General features: G+C 43.9%; 1 non-coding gene across 1 annotated transcript; it reads right to left on the bottom strand.

The window, feature by feature from the left end:
• Positions 1–409: 409 nt before the first annotated feature.
• LOC115803105 (U5 spliceosomal RNA) lies at positions 410–529 on the bottom strand. The gene has a single exon (XR_004023768.1). It is a non-coding gene; the product is annotated as a U5 spliceosomal RNA (small nuclear RNA).
• Between the last annotated feature and the right edge of the window lie 17,819 nt (positions 530–18,348).

The following is an 18,348-nucleotide window of genomic DNA, read 5'->3' as shown; positions in this document are numbered from 1 at the left end:
AAATATCGTGAGGGATCTTCAAGTTCAAGGCTGGTCTAGCTTCTTTCCAGGGAGCTCTAGGGCTGTAAAGGACTATCAGATGGTGGACTACCAGATGGATCCACCCACTGTCAACCCAGCTTCAATATGCCCTAAACAAAGCTCAGCATCTCTTCTCCCCCCCAAACTTTAAAAAAAATATATTTATTTATTTGGTTAAACCGGGTCTTGGTTGCAATATGCGGGCTCCTTAGTTATGACAGGAGAGTTCCTTATTTGTGACATGTGAACTCCCAGTTGTTGGATACACGTGGGATCATACTCCTACCAAGGAATCAAACCCGGAACTCCTGCATCGGGAGCACCGAGTCTCACAAACTGGGCTAGCAGGAAAGTTCGTCGTTAGATCTATTTTTATCACAGAAATATCAGCCTTGTTTATTCCCACAAGCCTTCAAAGAATTGAGGCAACTGTCATGCTTTTTCCTCCCCATGTGAATCTTTAGTAAAAGATAAAAGATTCATTCGATTATGAGGAGAAACACTAGTATAGATTCCTCTCCCCCCCCCACTTTTTTTTTTTTTTTTTTTTTTGCTGTACGCGGGCCTCTCACTGTTGTGGCCTCTCCTGTTGCGGAGCACAGGCTCCGGACGCGCAGGCTCAGCGGCCATGGCTCAGGGGACCAGCCGCTCCGCGGCATGTGGGATCTTCCCAGACCGGGGCACAAACCCGCGTCCCCTGCATCGGCAGGCGGACTCTCAACCACTGCGCCACCAGGGAAGCCCTCCTCTCCCCCTTTTTAATTGCTTCTCCTTCACTTTGTTTACTGCCCCAGTTGGTGCCACTGCTTTTCCCACTTGCCTATACTAGCAACCTAATGGTCACCCCTTATTTCATCCTACCCCAAATCACCAATTTTGATGAGTTTTTAACCTAAATATTTCTCATATTTGTCCTTCTCCTGGACATCTCCACTTTTACTGCTTTAATGTGGGCTCTTTTCAATGCCCACCTGGAGTACAGCGCTGGCTTCCTAATTGGTCTCACCTCCATTCTCTCTGGACCATCCTCCACAGAGTGACCAAACGCAGCACTGCATTCTTTAAAGCTCTCAGGGCTTTCCTGTCACCTGCAGACAATGCCAGCTCCTTTCCAGTTTGTAAAACTCTTCATAACCTGGCCCCTGCCTACCTCTCAAGACTCATGTTCCCTTTTTTGAAGCTCATGTTCTAAAATTACCAAATATATTATGCTTCCAAACATTTCTGTTATTCCTTCTGCATGAATTTCTCTTCCTTCCCTCACTTCTTCACCTGCTTAATTTGTACTCCTTCTTTAAGAATCAGCTTCCCCAGGCTAGTCCAAGTGATCTTTCAGTGTGCTCCCAAGGTAGACCTCAATAATAAAACACAATCCATTATATTGAAAAGGTTTTATATTTATCACTTTCACTAATCTGTAATAAATTGAAGGTATTCTAGCTTAGTGGTGGCACTTAATAGGCCTTTAATAACCTCTAGGTGTTCGTTCTTCAGTTTGAAGAGTTTAATTGAATAATAATATTTAAGATTAATCAGAATTAGAATGCATATAGTCCAAGTATCTTAGTCATTTCAATAGGTGGTTTGTTATGTTGTTTCTTGAGTTTTATTTTTCTCTTATCACTATTAATAAGCATTAATATTATATTATTGCTACCTTAAAGGTATATTATATTTGCTACCTTATTAATCTTTATTTTATTATCTGAAAAGTTGATTTTTTTACATAACTGGATGGGCGTATTGAGAGTGAGATCTCATTTTCTCTTTTTAGAGCCCTCACATATTTTGATGTTTTTTTCATTCTCCTTCTTCATGGAAAGAGACTTGTGTTTTTTTACTGTGCCCCACAGCATGGAGCTTTATTGATTAATATGTTACCTTTGCTAATATGTTACCTTCCTTCTAGTAGGATTGGGTCCTACACTGTTTTATGTCTTCATTCATTCCACGTGCTAACAAATTCCTTATATCTGTGTCCTGGAAGCCCCTGATTCCTCAGAGTAAAATCCTTCCTTCAGCAGAAATGAGAAATACCCTTGCTGGTTATTCTAGTCGCAAGAGCAATATTTAGTCTTGTTCTCCTCACCCTGCCATCAATCCTGGGTATCACTGTCAACCTTCTTGCCTTTGATGTAAAAGTCACAGCTTGCCTTGGCTTTCTGACTGACAGTAATGGTGGTGCCTGCTTCAATGCCTATCACCAGTGGTTGGAAGAGGCAAGAAGGATATGAAGGGAATGGATGCTTTTTACAACTGACTTGGCCTGTACTTGGTTTTATTGCTTTATTCCCTTACAACTTATAATGCTTGAAAGGCAGTACAAAAGTTCATCAGCCCAGTGTCTGACAGTTCAGAAACTAGTAACCTTCAGACTGATGTTCCCTCCATTGACTTACTCCGTGTGGCCGATTAAACTTTCCAAAAATGGCCACAGCTATATTTCTCATCCTACGTGCTATTCCAGGACCTGTCAGTCCCCCATCAAGAAGTGAAGTCTATCTCCTCTCCCTTCAAACCTGGGTGGATCCTGTGACACCCTGGATGAGTATAACATAATAGAAGTGACACTGAATAACTTCTGAGGTTAGGTTATAGAAGGCAGTCTACACTTTGGGAACTTTGATTCAACCTGTGAGAAGTCCACTTACCCTGAAAGGTCATGTGGAGATATCACATGGAGACAGAGAGAGATGCCCAAGGAACCCCAGCTCTTTCAGCCTCCAGTTTTGTGTCTTCCCACCCTAGTAACAGAGATGTGAGTAAGTGAGCCTTCAGAGGATTCCAGCTCCTCTGATAGATCCTCACAGGATCCATCCTGTGAGGGTGGATCAAAAGTTTCCCTCCATATCTCTCCCAAATTGCAGACTTATGAGCAAAATAAATGCTGTTGTTGTAAGTCACTAGGTTTTAGAGTTGTTCGCCATGCAGGAACATATGGGCAGAACACGCCTCATCGTCAGAGCTCAGACAGAGACTCTCATTTGATGCCTTTTCTGTAAAGGTGGAAATTTGAGATTCTAGATGTGCCCTTAGATGGCAGAATGGGATGATAAGTCAGAGGGCTTTAAACTCTTTGTGTTGAGGCTTCTGTGTGAAAATAACACTGGAGATACTTTTTCAGGGCCCTTTGGAGGCTGGGAGAAAGAAAGAGGAATTAAAGTGGACCAGAAGGAAGAGAAGCATGGGACAGACAGGCTATTCCCGGTACCTCCACATCAGAGGACGAGAGACTACCATTTCTTTCTCTGTGTCATGTATTACGATCCCAATTCCCTAACAGTGTTCACTGCCCTAGAGAAGAACACAAGAGCCTTACCTTTCCTAGCGCATGATTCTCCTTACAGAGAAAGAAGACTTGTCTCTTTCTTTTCATTTGCCACTTATATTTTTAGGGCATCTGACCTCAGGGATCAGGAGAAAGGTGGGTGACTGTCCAGGGTGCTGGCTGAGGATTACCATGACTATTGGATGTCTCTTGCTCCTGACACGCTTTGTTCTTCACAGGAACTCACATCTATAGGCTCAGTGACTTACAATGACAAAGGCATCCTAGACCTTAAGATGATCAAGGATTTGTCACTAGGTTTCATATATTTAGTTTTAGGATGTGATACAAAGACCAATCTAAAAAGGAAAACCACCATTTGTTCATTTCTTTACCTTAGTACCATACAGACGCCTCTGTGTAGGGGTGGGGGGTGGGAGGTGTAGTATAGGTACTCAACAGAACAGGGACTAAACAAGTTCTCCTAGAAGGGTTGAGGTATTTTACTCATGGACAATGTAACATTCCTTATACTGGAATCTCAAGTAGGCTAATCAGAATTCTCTTCTGCATGTTTCATTGAATATCTTTGTTCACTGTCACTGGATGTGGACATAGGCATCCAATGTGCCACTGTCCTGGAAAGGGCAGACTGGGAACACTTGAGTCCCAGAATCTGGGACATGCAGTTGGAGGATCAGTTGGTCTACCTTTCTCTTTCCCCCTCCTATCTTCCTGTCCCCCCATGTCCTCTCTCTACAGTCCTTTCTTTGCTGTGCAAGACCACATCCTAGGGTGGAAGTAGAGGTAGAAATTGAATGGTAATGACAAGTTCCTGTGGGGGCAGGAGGATAGGCTCCACCCACCCCACTGTGCTTCACAGTCACCCATGTGGCAACTGTGGTGAGGTGGTGAGGGAGAGCACTGCATCTGAAGGCAGACCTGTGTTCAGATTCAGCCTCTGAGGTTTGATGGCTGTGTAACCTCAAACCAGTCATTGAGTCCCTTTTTATTTTCTCATCTGTAAAAAGATAACTCAGCCTGCTGAGACTTGTTGTGAGGACTAAGTGAGATGATGTATTAGAAAGAATTTTGTAACCTATGAAACACTCTACTAATGAATTACTATGTCTGATAATGAAGACATAAGAAGGGATGAAGGGGTGAATCTAAGGGGCTATTGAAGGCAGCAACAATGAGCGGACAGATGGGAAGAGAGGAGAGACATCCTCACAGGCAGAGGATATCTGCACCAGAGTTCCTGCCAGCTGGGTCTAACCCAGTAGAGGGAAAGCAGAGGCTCACCTGGAGGTGTGCATGTGCCCAAACTGAGGCAACAGGTAAGAGGGGAGAGCAACTGAATAATAGCAGTCATGTGCCCCACACTGGCTAAATGCCGGAACTGTGCTGAAGCCTTACCTGCTCATTTACTTCTCAGGACAACTCTGTATAACAGGTGTTAGTATCCTTACTTACAGAGAATAGGTTCTGATAGGTACAAGAAATTTCTAAAAACCTCAGATCAAGTAAATGGCAGAAGATGGATTCAAATCTAGATTTTTCAGACTCCAAAGCCCCAGCCAGGAAGATGGAGAAAAGGTTTTATTTTGTTTTAATGAATTTTTATAACAAGGAGGAGAGTCAGAAAAACCTACTGTGAGGCAGTTCATAAAGCTGAGGTTTCAAAGAACCAGGGTGAGTGAAAGAAAGTAGGTGGTGGGACAAGTCAGAAGGTCCAGATGAGCCACAGAGACAGAGGCATATACCGTCCTCCCTGTGGGATGGCTCGTGGGTGAGCTGGATGCATTTAAAGTGCTGTGGACAGAGCAACATCCTGCAGCCTATTCTAGGTGAGGACCAGAAAGTCTTCATCCTGGGTCTACCTGTGCTCCTGTTCTTCTCTTTTCATTGCAGTTAATAGTATTAGTGAATGGCACAGACCAGCACTTACCACAGTATATTCCAGGGCACATTAGTTCTGTAAGATGTTAATGGATAGGACTCGGAAAAAAGGGTCAAGTAAATTCACTTCAATTTAATTTAAGACATTTTTTGAAAACCCACAACAGGGCTGTGAACTACAAATTCAACCATGAAAAATACAGGTAAAGTTCTTGTCCTCATGGAGCTTGTAGCCTAACAGTCAAGTAAGTTTGGATATGTTATACCAAAGTGATGTAGGTTTCTTTACTGCAAACATTTCAGGGTTTTATGATACATGCATTTCAACTTTCCAAGAGGAAAGTAGAGTATGCAGGGTATACTCTATGCAAAAAAGGGTACAGAGTATGCCAAATATCTGGCCATGCAATCCTATTTTATTTGCCATAAAGTCTCTTCTCATGACCCCAGAGCTGGTGTTCTGCAGCAAAAGCCTGGAGGAGATGCTGGGGGCAGATAGAGAAAGAAGGACATACACCACCTCCACCTTGCTACATGTCACCACCATATTGGTAATGTGACCAAAAGAGATGATGGATAACATTTAAGCCCAGGACATGGCATTCAGGTGATGTAAATGTGGGGGACAGTGGTCCCCGTTTGTGGACATTAAACGACAGCTACCTCTCGACACTGAACTCTGATGGAGAGTCAAGGTCACCTAGAAATTGCCAGAGGAAAGTCTGAGGGGGTGGATGGTTCTCTAAGCAGGACGGAGAGACTCACTGGGCCAACGGAGTAGCAAGAGATGGAGGCATAGAAAGTGGTGAGTGAGGAGCGGGTAGGTCCTTTCCTCCTAGGCCATGAGAGAGAGGGAGTAGCGTTTCTTGTCAGAGTCTTACAGGAGGACCTAGGTGGCAGCTGTGCTGGCGTGGGCCTGAGGGTAGAGCATGTTCCATCTTGCATATAATATAGACAGAAGCACTCACTTGAGTCAGCCATGGGCCAGCAATCGAAGTTTATCACTCAGGCAAACAAGCCCAGGAAAAGAGCTGACAGATGGCTAGTCTTTTTTTTTTTTTTCCTTCTCCACGAAGACATTTTGATCTTGGTTACCCTCTGGGTTTTTCCTCTCTTTCTCTGATCCTGTCGCTCTCACGAGATGTGCCCTGCACAGGCGTTACATAACAGACGGCCTGCAGGGAACACCTATACAAGAGGGCATGACAGTCAGACAATGGGCGGGCAGAGCTGCCCTGAGAAAATGGAGTCATTCATGAGGCCTGTGAGAGGCGGCTCTGTTCCCAGCTTGGCTCGCTGGTAAATGAAGTGCGCTGGGGACAAAGAGGGAAACTTTACACTCTTGCAATTTTCCCACAGTGGCAGGCTCACAGAAAAACAAGGCACTAGTTGGCTTAGAGGAGAAAAGGCAACCATATCCATAGACTTTGCTTTCTCTCCCAGGTCGGTGTCTTGTGCCAAAACCACAGAATAATCTCCCAGCGAGGGAACAGCAAGGCTGACTTGCTGTGGGCCTAAAAGGCAGAAGCCAGAGGGTATGTATGGGTCTGCCTGCTGCTCCTGTCTGTTTCATCATCTCTCCATGGGTTTTCACTTCTGAATCACTCATATTCTACCTCTGTTCCAGCTCACTTTGCAGGGAAAGAATGTTGTCAGTGAAGACGATGACTCTGAAACAGAAATAACAACATCTCCTCTAAGTGCAAAATGGGCTGCATCTTCTTCCACAGAGCCAGCCGACTCACCTGTTGTCAGGCACTCTTCAGTTCGAGGACAGGAGGACCATTGCTCTAGGCCTGTGTCCGGAGTCACATCCAGAAAATATGTAGCAGCTGGGCCCAGAGGCTCTTTGCATGGGAATTTTGTACTGTAGGTATATTGCTGCTTTGACTTATAAATCACAAAGTGCCAAAAATTTAACCTAAAAGTCATGTGTGTCTTCTAGTGTTTCATATAAGACTAAATTTCATGCCAGGATACCAAAAATATAACAAATAATCTCACATATTAAAGAAAATTCCCAAACCCCACTAAAAACCTACTTATCTTGGTACAAAGCTCTTGTCCAAGTTAACTATTTAAAGAGATTTTTGGAATCCATTGTAGAATGATTGGACACATGGCACTATCCCTACCACTAGGAATTCCACTGTAATCCCCAGGTGCAGAGTGGATCCCGCTGTGGGGTAAGTAAGTATAATATAATCGTATAAGATAGGAAGGTCCCTCTTTACCCTGGAAGGTTTTCTCCTTACCCAGTACCAGAGGATTCCACAGGATAAAGAAGGCGAGAAGAGAGTTAGGAGGTGTAAAACACTTCCAGAATGATATGAAGGCACTAGTGCAGTCCAGTCCGGGATACAAATATAGTAAAATAGACCTGGGTTTGTAAGCTCAGCCCCATATGAGGAGGCTCTGTCCTTCTGGGCACTAAGCCTATGATGTGATCAGGTACCAGCTGAAGAAGATGGTGGTTAAATGCTCTGGAATGAGATAGATGAGTCTGTATCTTAATTTTAAAACTTGGTAACTATGAGACCTTCAGGAAATTACTTTGCTTTTGTTTCCTCAACTGTACAATCAGAATGGCCACAATTTATAGGAAGGTGGGAAGGCGTAGACCAGACATCTGTCCGGGGAGAACTGGAGGACGTGAACTGTAAGGCACCCCCCATCTCAGGCCATTCACAAGACTGAACAGCCTCATGAAGCAGGTGGAAATTTTTTGAGAAGAATCCTCATTGCCTTGGGAAAACTTCACACAGACCAGTATCGTGTCATGCACTGGGGCCTGGAAACCACTGCACAGATTATCTGCTGTGGTTGAATCCTACATTGACTTTAATGATATTCTTTAAAGAGTAACCTTTCAAGTTTTCTCATTTATGCTTCAGGCGTAAAAATGCAGCTTTCACCAAATCCATGGGCCTCCCCTAACTGCTTCCACTTTAGAATTTGAGAGAAGAATCAAAAGCCTGTGGGCTTGCAGCTGATCAGAGAATAGGCAGTCACCAACATGTTTGGAGCACCTATCATGTCTCAGGTACCGTGCAAGACTTCAGTTACTTATGGTACTTACAACAGAGTGGAAGAGAGAGGTGAGGAATTGGGTTAAATGTTACAAGAATGAAGCCTGGGAGCCTCTGGGAGTATGCCTTAACCAGAAGAGCAGTGGCTGGGGAAGATTTTCCAGAGGAGGTGATACCTGAGCTGAGTCTTGAAGAGTATGTCAGCCAGGTGAAAGTATGGGGTGTACCCAGGCAGAAGGAGCCAAGCGTGCAAGGCCATGGAAGGCAAGAGGGCATGTATGTTTGATACACTGCAGTAGTTCCACATGGCTGGAGAATTAGAATGTGGTGAGATGAGACATGGTGAATAGGAGCTGGAGATGTAGACAGGGCCCAGATCTCCATAATATTCCCAATTAGCTCTGAGACATCATTTCTTCCCAAGGAATACATTCAATAGGGATATTTACTGCTCTAAGCATTTACTGATAATTTAATTCTTCAAATGGAATGGTAAAGCAGAGCAAGACACTGGGTAATGCTTCACATGTTTTCACGTCAGCAGTCCCTTTAATGACCTTTTTCTTTCTAATTTGAAAAGAATTCTTCAGGCAATTTAGTTTATGCTTCCATAACTATTTATCTTCTCTCTACTGACCTTTGAAACTGATCTTTTTTGAAAAAGCTATTTTTGACCAAATTGATCTAGATTACTCATTGACTAGTCTATTGACCACAGCTGCCTTTCAAAAGGGCTTCACCTTTTAAGCTTAATGATAGCTACCATTATTGGGCTACTATTATATGCCTGGCACTGTGCTAAGTGTTTTGAAATATTGTTATTCAATCCTCACAGCAAATCAATGAAAAAGATACTACTATTATTTCTTTTGTAATTTATACATATTTTATCTCATTCTTTTTTTTGAGGTGTAGTTGACTTACAAGATCATATAAGTTTCAGGTGTACAACACAGTAATTCACAATTTTTAAAGATTATATTCCGTTTATAGTTATTATAAAATATTATTCCCTGTGCTGTATAATATACCCTTGTTGCTTATTTATTTTATACATGGTAGTTTGTACCTCTTCATCCTCTCCCCCCTACCTTTCCCCTCCCCCTCCCCCCTCGCCACTGGTAAACAGTAGTTTGTTCTCTATAGCTGTGATACTATTATTATTTCCACTTTACAGATGAGACAAATGAGGCTTGATAAAGTAATAGCTTATAAATGGCAGAACTGGGATTCAATCTGTTTGATTCCAAAATCTCTACTCCTCACCATTTCACTCCACTACTATTTTAAAATACTTTTGAGGGGAACAACTTAAAACAAGATGTATGAGAGTTGCTTCCCGGTGGATAGTCAAGTTCTTAGACCAGAAAACATCTTTTCCTTTGCAGATAGAAGGCAGCTGTTGGGCTGCATCCTGCAGGCTTACAAGGCCAGCTTCAAGACCAAAGAAAGAGCCCAGAGTCAGCCACAGAGACATCAATGGTTTAATGGATGAGGGAGCTTACATGTCTGAAGCAAGGTCCTGGAGCAACGACGGGCAGGACATGGTGACAGTCTTCGCTCCTGGAAGGGGGGCGGGGAGGGGAGATTACCTGTTATAGGGGAATTGATGTCAGGTGGGCTCATTAGTTACCAGGGAAACCAGTAGAGGCTCACACCCCTCACCACCCCTTTGATAAGAACAATCAGTAGCTGGGGTCTGGGACAAGTACATAGGAAAGTCAGTCATGTGTATAGGGTACAGGTGAAGCAGGCACTGGTCGGGCAGGGGATGTGCTCTCTTACAGAGAGCAAGAGAACAGCCATCTTGAGCGGCCTGACCATATAGCAGCAAAGCAGCAAACAATCAGTGAATGTTTTAAGAGGTGATGGGGGAGATAGGAGGTCAGAAAAGAACTTCTCTCTGTGATGTGAAAACTTGAGTTAAGATACCTCTGAAGAATTTTAATGCCAATTTTCTGTAAAACTCTCATTCTTTGAAGTATGGACTTTAGTTAATAATAATGTATTGGGACTTCCCTGGTAGCACAGTGGTTAAGAATCCACCTGCCAATGTAGGGGATACGGGTTTGAGCCCTGGTCCGGGAAGATCCCACATGCCGCGGAGCAACAAAGCCCGTGCACCACAACTACTGAGCCTGCGCTCTAGAGCCCATGAGCCACATCTACTGAGCCTGTGTGCCTAGAGCCCGTGCTCCGCAACAAGAGAAGCCACCGCAAGGAGAAAGCCCACACACTGCAATGAAGAGTAACCCCCGCTTGCTGCAACTAGAGAAAGACTAGGCGCAGCAACAAAGACCCAACGTGACCAAAAATAAATGAATAAATTTATTTTCAAAAATAATAATGTATCAGTATCGGTTCCTTAATTGTAATAAATGTACCATGCTCATGTAAGATGTTACTCATAGGGGAAACTAGGTGAGGGGTATATGGGAACTCTGTACTATCTTTGCAATTTTTCTTCAAGTCTAAAACTATTGTAAAAAATAAAGTTTGTTTTAAAAAACCTCATTCTCCAAAGCCACATAAATATTCCAGACGAGCTTTTATTCTTAGAAACATCCAGAAACAATTGATTTGCTAAGATCATGGCCCAGATTAGAATGAGCAGTAATTATTAATGATTAAAGTTTAGTGCAGAAGTTCCAAATTTGTACACTGGAGTGTTTATGTATCTCTAAATCTATATGTGTATGGATATATATATATATATATGTATATATATCAGTGATTCCTGTTGCTCTTTATTTTGTAGACAAAGCATGATTGACAAAAAGTATGTGTCACACACTTTTTTACCTCGTTATCTATATCTTTGAACTGCATGTTACTGACCCACGTCCCTTTATCCATCTCTTAAGAGCTGTTGAATTAGTCAAACTGCCTGGGGTTGAAGAGGAGGCTTCCAAAGAGCTGATCTCATAAATTCAAACTGGCAGGCTGGCCAGTTCTCAGGCACATGAAAGTGTTCTCTGGTGCTAAACACCCCATTCTAGTTGTGCCCATTTGGGGGGCATGGTTGATACAGCCTTGATGCATTCACTGGGCTGCTTTTCCCTCTCATCTACCCTGCTCCAGCCAGATTAAGGAGAGCATGTATTATGAAGAAACCAACTCCCTTAGTTAAGATTATTCAACTCCTTGTTACTCTCATCACCTTTCTCCAGGTGGAGATCTGAAGGGTCTGAGGAGGGAGGCTTCCTGTTGGAGGTTGTATAGCCAGGCTGGAAGCCAGCAGTTGGACAGAGGGAGAAAGATGCTCAAAAAGGCTTGCTTCCCAGGGCCCCATCCCAACCACACCACTTCTCTTTTTTTTTAGATAACAGTGTAAGGAGGTTGGTCAACATGAGTTTAATTATTATCCAGAAAACCATTAAGGGCTGGATGAGCTCACTCACAGAGGCCACTGGATTTCGGAAGCAGGGATTTTTATTTCCTCTGGACTGGGAGAGTTGAGTCATATAAAAGAACCCAAGCTTTACTGAATTCAGACCCACAATTTGTTTCCAGCCAAAGGTCATCTTGAAGCAGAGTGGGAAGCAAAGCTTCCCTATAAGAAGAGGGTTAGGCTCTGAGCTTGGTTCCCCTATTTACATTCAGACAATGGGAGGGCGGTTGACTGTTTTCACGGTGTGCAAAATAGTTCTCAGTGTATTTAGTTTGCTCTCTCTGCCATAATGCTTATGTGGTACCCCCATAAATCTCTTCTCTTTTTAGGGGCCTACTGACTAGCCCTTCTATAGATTGGGATCTAAAAAAGGCAATTCCTTCTTTGGTGTGAGCTTTTTCAGAATGCCTGTGCAATGAATAAGAATTTGCTGGCCATCTGCCTGGGAGGAGACATCTGTATCAACTATAAGATCTGGCTTCTAGGTCACCAAGAGTTAGAAAGAGTTGAACAACCACCCTGGCCCCTTGGCTTGTGAGGAGCTCCCTCCAGGGTTAATAGGAAAAGAGATGAGGGCCAGGAGGTGGACACAGTCAGCCATTCTCCAAAGCCAGAATTGGACCTTGGAAGCCTTGTTTTCTAAAGTGATATAGGAAAATTAAGGGGAACCAGTAGGCGAGGGACTTAGCAAGGCTGAAGCTACAGCACAAGGTCACATAGACTCTGAATGAACAAGCTGTGTCTCCAACACAGGTTTTATCTGACTCCAAAGTTCAGGCCCTTCTACTTGAGATTTAAATCTCTCATGTGGAATATGGTCAGTTAAGGCTACAAAAGGGACTGGAATGGAATCCCATTGTTGAATATTTATGAATATATAAACTCCTGAACACTGTCAACAGTAAACTGATGGGAGCTCACTTCAGATATAATTATAACCATGCCCAAAAGTCATAATTAACATTGAAAACCTTTAGTGCACTTGCTATCGGAGCTATTGAGTATTCCTAACCCTGTGGTGCAGAAGGAAAAAAATAAAAGCCTGAGAATTCAGCTCATTTACTCAAGTCGTTGACACATCAAAGGAAAAGCTCTTCTAAGTCCATTTAGGTGGTTTAGGGCTGGGGAACATGCCCAGAATCCCTAAATAGAAATAAATATTGGTCATCAGAGCGGTGTGGTCTGGCTGAGAGGTCACCTCGGGCTCCAGAAGTTCCTTGTTCAACTCTGGTATCTAAACGTCCAAAATGCCTTATTCACTTCAGAGGGTGAAAAACACTCAATTCCCCAGGATTGTCAGATGGAGTTTTCCAGTATAAAACGTCTCAGTTGCTGGGAATCCGGCCAAAGTAAACTCCTATTCCTGACCCACCCATACCTCTGAACTGGCTGGGAAGGGAGAGAGGGAAATCCCAAAACAAATGTAAAAGCAGCTTGTCAGTTTGTGCTGTGGCCCTCCCCTCCCCCGGGGGAAGGTTCACTCCAGGTGAGACAGGATCTGGGGAAAGCTGTGGGTGATGAGCTGTCAATGGCATCTCTGTTTGGTTCCAGGCCTGAGTGGGGCCGTGGCTTACATAATAGTTTGGCAGGGGTACGCAGCCAGGCGGAAGCACGCGGGTTTCCAGCAGCATATAATCATCTTTGATTTCTCTGTTTGTTCAGTAGTTTTTAATGTGGTGGGAGAGGGAGCGGTGCAGAAGGAGGAGCAGGATTCTGACACGCTGCAATCTTCTGTTTCCTTCTACAGAACAAATAGCCCCAAACGGATCCCTGTGGCCAGAGAATTAGCAACTGCCACACAAGTCCTCTCTGGGGCAGGAGCTGCACTGGAGCCCAGTCCTGACCTAAGAAGGTCAGAGATTGACCTAAAATATGTGCACATGAGCCTGATGGGCTGCCGGGAGGTTGGGGTCCCTGGCAGTGCCTGACACTGTTTACCCTCTTGGCTGCAAGGACTATCGTGTCCCCCTCTCATCTTGCAGGTTGCCGTGTCCCATGCCATGTTCACCCAGAAAGGCAGGTATTCAGCCCTTGTGTCTTGCTAACCAATGTCTCTCTCTCCAGGCCACCTCCATGTAGGTACCAGGCTGATCATGCTGGAACAGTGAGCATGTGGGAGCGACCAATTTACACAGTAACATTCACTTGATAAAAGCACAAATTTCCAGCCCCTTTTGATCCTAATTTACCTGGAGTTGAGTAGCAACTATCCCCCTGAGAATGAGAACATGCTCTCTACTGGCTGTAGTCCCCACCAGTCCCTATTGTCCCTCACCTGGAGGTCTCTTCATTTACTTACTTTACTTTTCTGGTTCTTGCAGACACCTTTCGGTTGAGCTCCCTGTCCTATCTTATTGTAATCATTTGCTGTCATAATATCTGCTTACCTCTCTGACCTGCCTGACAGAATGTGAACTCCTTGGGCAGGGGCTCAAACTGATCACTGATTTATTGAACAACTATCTATGGAGTCCTCACCTTGGGCAGAATGAAAAGTACTAGTCATTTTGTCAGGAATATAGTATTCAGCATAGACTTCTAGTGCCTAGCACTGAGCACCTGCTCTCTATATGTATTTAGATTAAATGAATAAATGACTACTTCTTCCTTTGTGAGACGTGTTGATCTTGGCAGTAGGGTTCTGTTACCAAATATTCCCATGCTGTCAACCTTATAAGCAGGTTTCCTGATAGGGTGCACCTTGTTATGCAGGCAATTTGCATGAACTTGTGTAATGTTGTTTTGCTCAGGTATTTCCCTATATTCAGATATTTCTAATCCCCAGCTTGCATCTCTAGCCTCATTTTTGGCTACTCCCTACCCTAGCCAGCCATGCAGCATTGCTTATATGACGTCTCTGTATCCATTTCACTCCTGGGACATCCATGCCCTTGCTCACACTGTCTCCTCAATCCGGAATGTCCGCTGTCTTGCCCTTTACTTCACCTCCTTACCACTCCTCCTGGCCAGCTCCCAGCCCACTCATAAGACTCAGCTCACATGTCACCTCCCCCAGGGGCCTCCCCTGATCTCTCCAGGCTGGGTTAGAGATTTCTACTTTCTGTTCTCGATTTTTGTGCAGACCTTTTATGAGTCTGTCTCCACCACCATGCTGACAGCCCCTGAGGTCAGGGACTGTGTCTTTTCACTTCTGGATTCTCAGGGCCAAGCACATAATAGGAACTTTCTATATATAGAGAGAAGACAATTCAGTCGTGCTGGTAGATGAGACCTTGCCCGGACCAGATCCATTATTAGCACCACATCAGTGCACACACACCCTCAACCCTGACATTCCCTGCAGAGGCCACATTACCTGCCAAGGAACCAACCGGATTCTTGCTTTGTACAGAGACTAGCTCTCTGTTGACATATCATGTTCTTTCCCCATTTTAATTACTACCCAGGCTCTGTGTGTTTTCTCAAGCTTTCAGTGTTTGAGTACATGAGATTCTTTTGCTCTACATAAGAAAGCAATGCCATCTGTTCACTAGATGGAAATTCCAGAAAGCTTCAGAAAAGCAACCAGGTTTTTGCTATAGAACAGCCCCAAAATACCTCAGTGGAATTCGGGGTGGGAGGCAGATAAAATCATGACAGGAAAAACTGAGGGCTCTTAGTTATGTGTGATTTCTGCCCCCTTTCTTCCATCTTAGAGTTCAGAACTTTTCTCTAAAATCCATTTCAGTGGGATCTATGCCCCAAGGAAAATGAACATCCTCCTTAAACCTCAGTCTAGCAGCCCCAAGGGTGATGGTTGCCTCTAGGAATTCATGGCTCAACCCCATAAAGCACTTGCACCTACCATATACACACCAGCTGACAGGTGCTTTGGGGTCATGGAGATCCCGAAGACATTCACAAGCCTTACCTTGAAGGCCAGATGGAGAGGAGACACACCTACAAACCACAGCAGCAAGAGGCAAATTGGAACAAGTGGTGTAATAAAAGTCAAGTCAGTTGCTGTGGAAAAGTAGGAGAGGCAGTTAATCCTATAATGTCACTCCTACTTAAGACCATTCAGTGGTTCCCCATTGATTTGCAGGTAAAGTCCAGATGCCTTAATACGACATTCAAGGCCTTCTTGGCTGTTCCCCAGCCCCCTTTGTCTCCTTGGTGCCTCCCCTGACCCACACTCATGCCCAGTGCTCCAGCCATGGGGATCCACTTGTTCCCAAATGAACATGCTCTCCTTCATCTCTCTTCATACCTGCAGTTTTCTTTGCCTAGAATGTCTTCTTCTTTTTCCCCAAACTATTACATTCAGTTGAGGCTTCCAGTCCTAGAACAACCTCTCAGACCGAGTTATGTGTTTCTTCTTTGTAGCCCCTTAGCACCCTGTGCACGCTTCACTATCCCCCATCACAGCTGTCTATCAGTCTTCTCCACTAGACTGCAAGCTTCCTGAAGGCAAGGATTGAGTTCCACCTCTGTAGCCTCAGAAAACAATAAAATACCAGGAAACTAGTAGATGTGCAATAAATATCTGTTAAACACTAAACTTGCTGAATACATATTGTGACGATCAGGGAAGTAAGTACTTATGGAACAAAACCTTGAAAAATGAATTTTATGATAATTGATTGAGAAAGGGAAAGGATATTTCAAATTGAAAGACCAACTTATCTGGATACGTATTAAAGGACTCAATCAATATTTATTGCTAGCTTGGCAGAATCTTATCAAGTTATCCTTACCTTATAATCCAGCATTTTCATTCTTGAGTATTTACCCAAGAGAACTAAAAACATACATCCACAAGAAGACATAAAAGAATGTTTTTGGAAGCTTTAGTCATAGCAGCCCCAAACTGGAAATAACCAAATATCCATCAACTAGAGAATGAATAAACACATTGTGGAATATTTATGCATGGAATACTACACAGCCATAAACAAGAACAAATTACTAATATATGCAAACATGGATAAATCTCTAAAACATGTTGAGTTTAAAACTCTGACACATATAAAAGAGCTCATACTAAATGACTGCACTTATATGAAGTTCAAGAATGGGTTGTTCACTGTAAGGAAACTTTAACTCGATTTTTAAAAATCATTTATTAAGTACCAACTATGTCCCTGGCACTCTAGGGTACTGTTGTGGTAGCATTCCAGGTGTACTAGGGGGATGCATTAGAGAACAATACAGAAACTGCAGCCCTTGGGGTGCTTACATCCTTGTAGGTCAGCTTGACATGTTCAATGTGAAAGGGCAAGCTGATATTTATCCTCATTGAGGTTGTTGACCTCCTTCAAGGACTTAATGCCAGGACTGGTGAGTGCTCACAACGCTTAACCAAGTGATTGGGATTGCATTGGAATTTGGTTAGTAACACACTGAAACATTCCAATGATGTTTGCCTTGCCTAGTGATAAGCAGAAGCTTGGCAGAGGGGATGGAGCACAGGCTTACTTTATCTCAGAACCCAGGCATCAGGGACTGTGGGGAAAGAGTGCTCTGCAAGGAGGTCCCCTCCTTGGGGCAGGCCCTGTGCTGGGAATGAACGCAGGCGCCATATCCAAGAAGGCCATGGAGCGGAGGAGGGCCCCTGTCCAGGCCTGAAGATAGAAGAGACAGAGGGGCTGATTACATCCCTTGGTTCTTCTCACCCACAGCCAAAATCAGGCATCTGAAACAGAGGTATTTAGCAAGGCATTTTATGGAGGAAAGAGGCTGTAGTAGAAAACCAAAATTGCTCCAAAGTAGCCAAAGCAGCTAATGTGGAAGTGGCCATTTTTTCATAAATTTATACATTTAAATTGGGATGAGAAATTGAAAATTTGATGAGCTGGGTTTTTTTTTTTTCTTTTGTCAGATGCTTAGTATAAGAAATTTGGGGATATTTTTTAAAAACCTTGTGACCAGACTTCCCTGGTGGCGCAGTGGTTAAGAATCTGCCTGCCAATGCAGGGGACACGGGTTCAAGCCCTGGTGCAGGAAGATCCCACGTGTCGCAGAGCAACTAAGCGCATGCGCCACAACTACTGAGCCTGTGCAACAAAACTACTGAAGCCCACGCACCTAGAGCCCATGCTCTGCAATAAGAAAAGCCACCGCAGTGAGAAGCCTGTGCACCTGCAACAAAGGGTAGCCCCCACTCGCCGCAACTAGAGAAAGCCCGTGAGCAGCAACGAAGACCCAGCACAGCCAAATAAATAAATAAATAATAACAAACAAACAAACAACAAAAAACCTTGTGACCATCCATAATTTACATTACTAGTAGTAAATTACCATTGCCAAATATTCTAAAGGAAGCTTTTGTTACTTGGGCTATGACGTGTGTCACTTAAGGAAGTTATTATGCTCATAATTTTGACACTGATGAGTGGTGCAGAAACCAACGGTATTAATCTAGTCTCAGGCAACAAAGGGAATATGCTTCTGCTGACTTGCATGTGGGACAGCGCACACCAGTCTTCCAGGAACAGCACTCAGATCTTCCCTACCGTGTCTTCATCAGCTCTCCTCCCTCTGTTTATTAACAATGCACAGGGGCCAGCCATGATGAACGATGATAGGATGGAGGACGTGGGTCACGGAACCCAGGACAAATCACATGTAATTCGTCACCACTCTATAAGTTTTATTCTCTAGTGAAGGTCAACATAGAAGGGAAAAATAAATGCAAGAAGGGCCCCTTGGGGAGTTCAGGGTGCTGACTGTGTGTGGTGCGAGCTGGTGGTCTTCTCACACCAGTGCTAGAAGAGCAATTTCCTTCTTGCAACACC

The sequence above is a fragment of the Delphinapterus leucas genome, chromosome 1, assembly GCF_059928025.1.
Source record: "Delphinapterus leucas isolate spDelLeu-1000000601 "Yukka" chromosome 1, BTC_Dleu_Yukka2, whole genome shotgun sequence".
NCBI lineage: Eukaryota > Metazoa > Chordata > Mammalia > Artiodactyla > Monodontidae > Delphinapterus > Delphinapterus leucas.
This window is presented reverse-complemented; position numbering and strand designations above follow the sequence as displayed.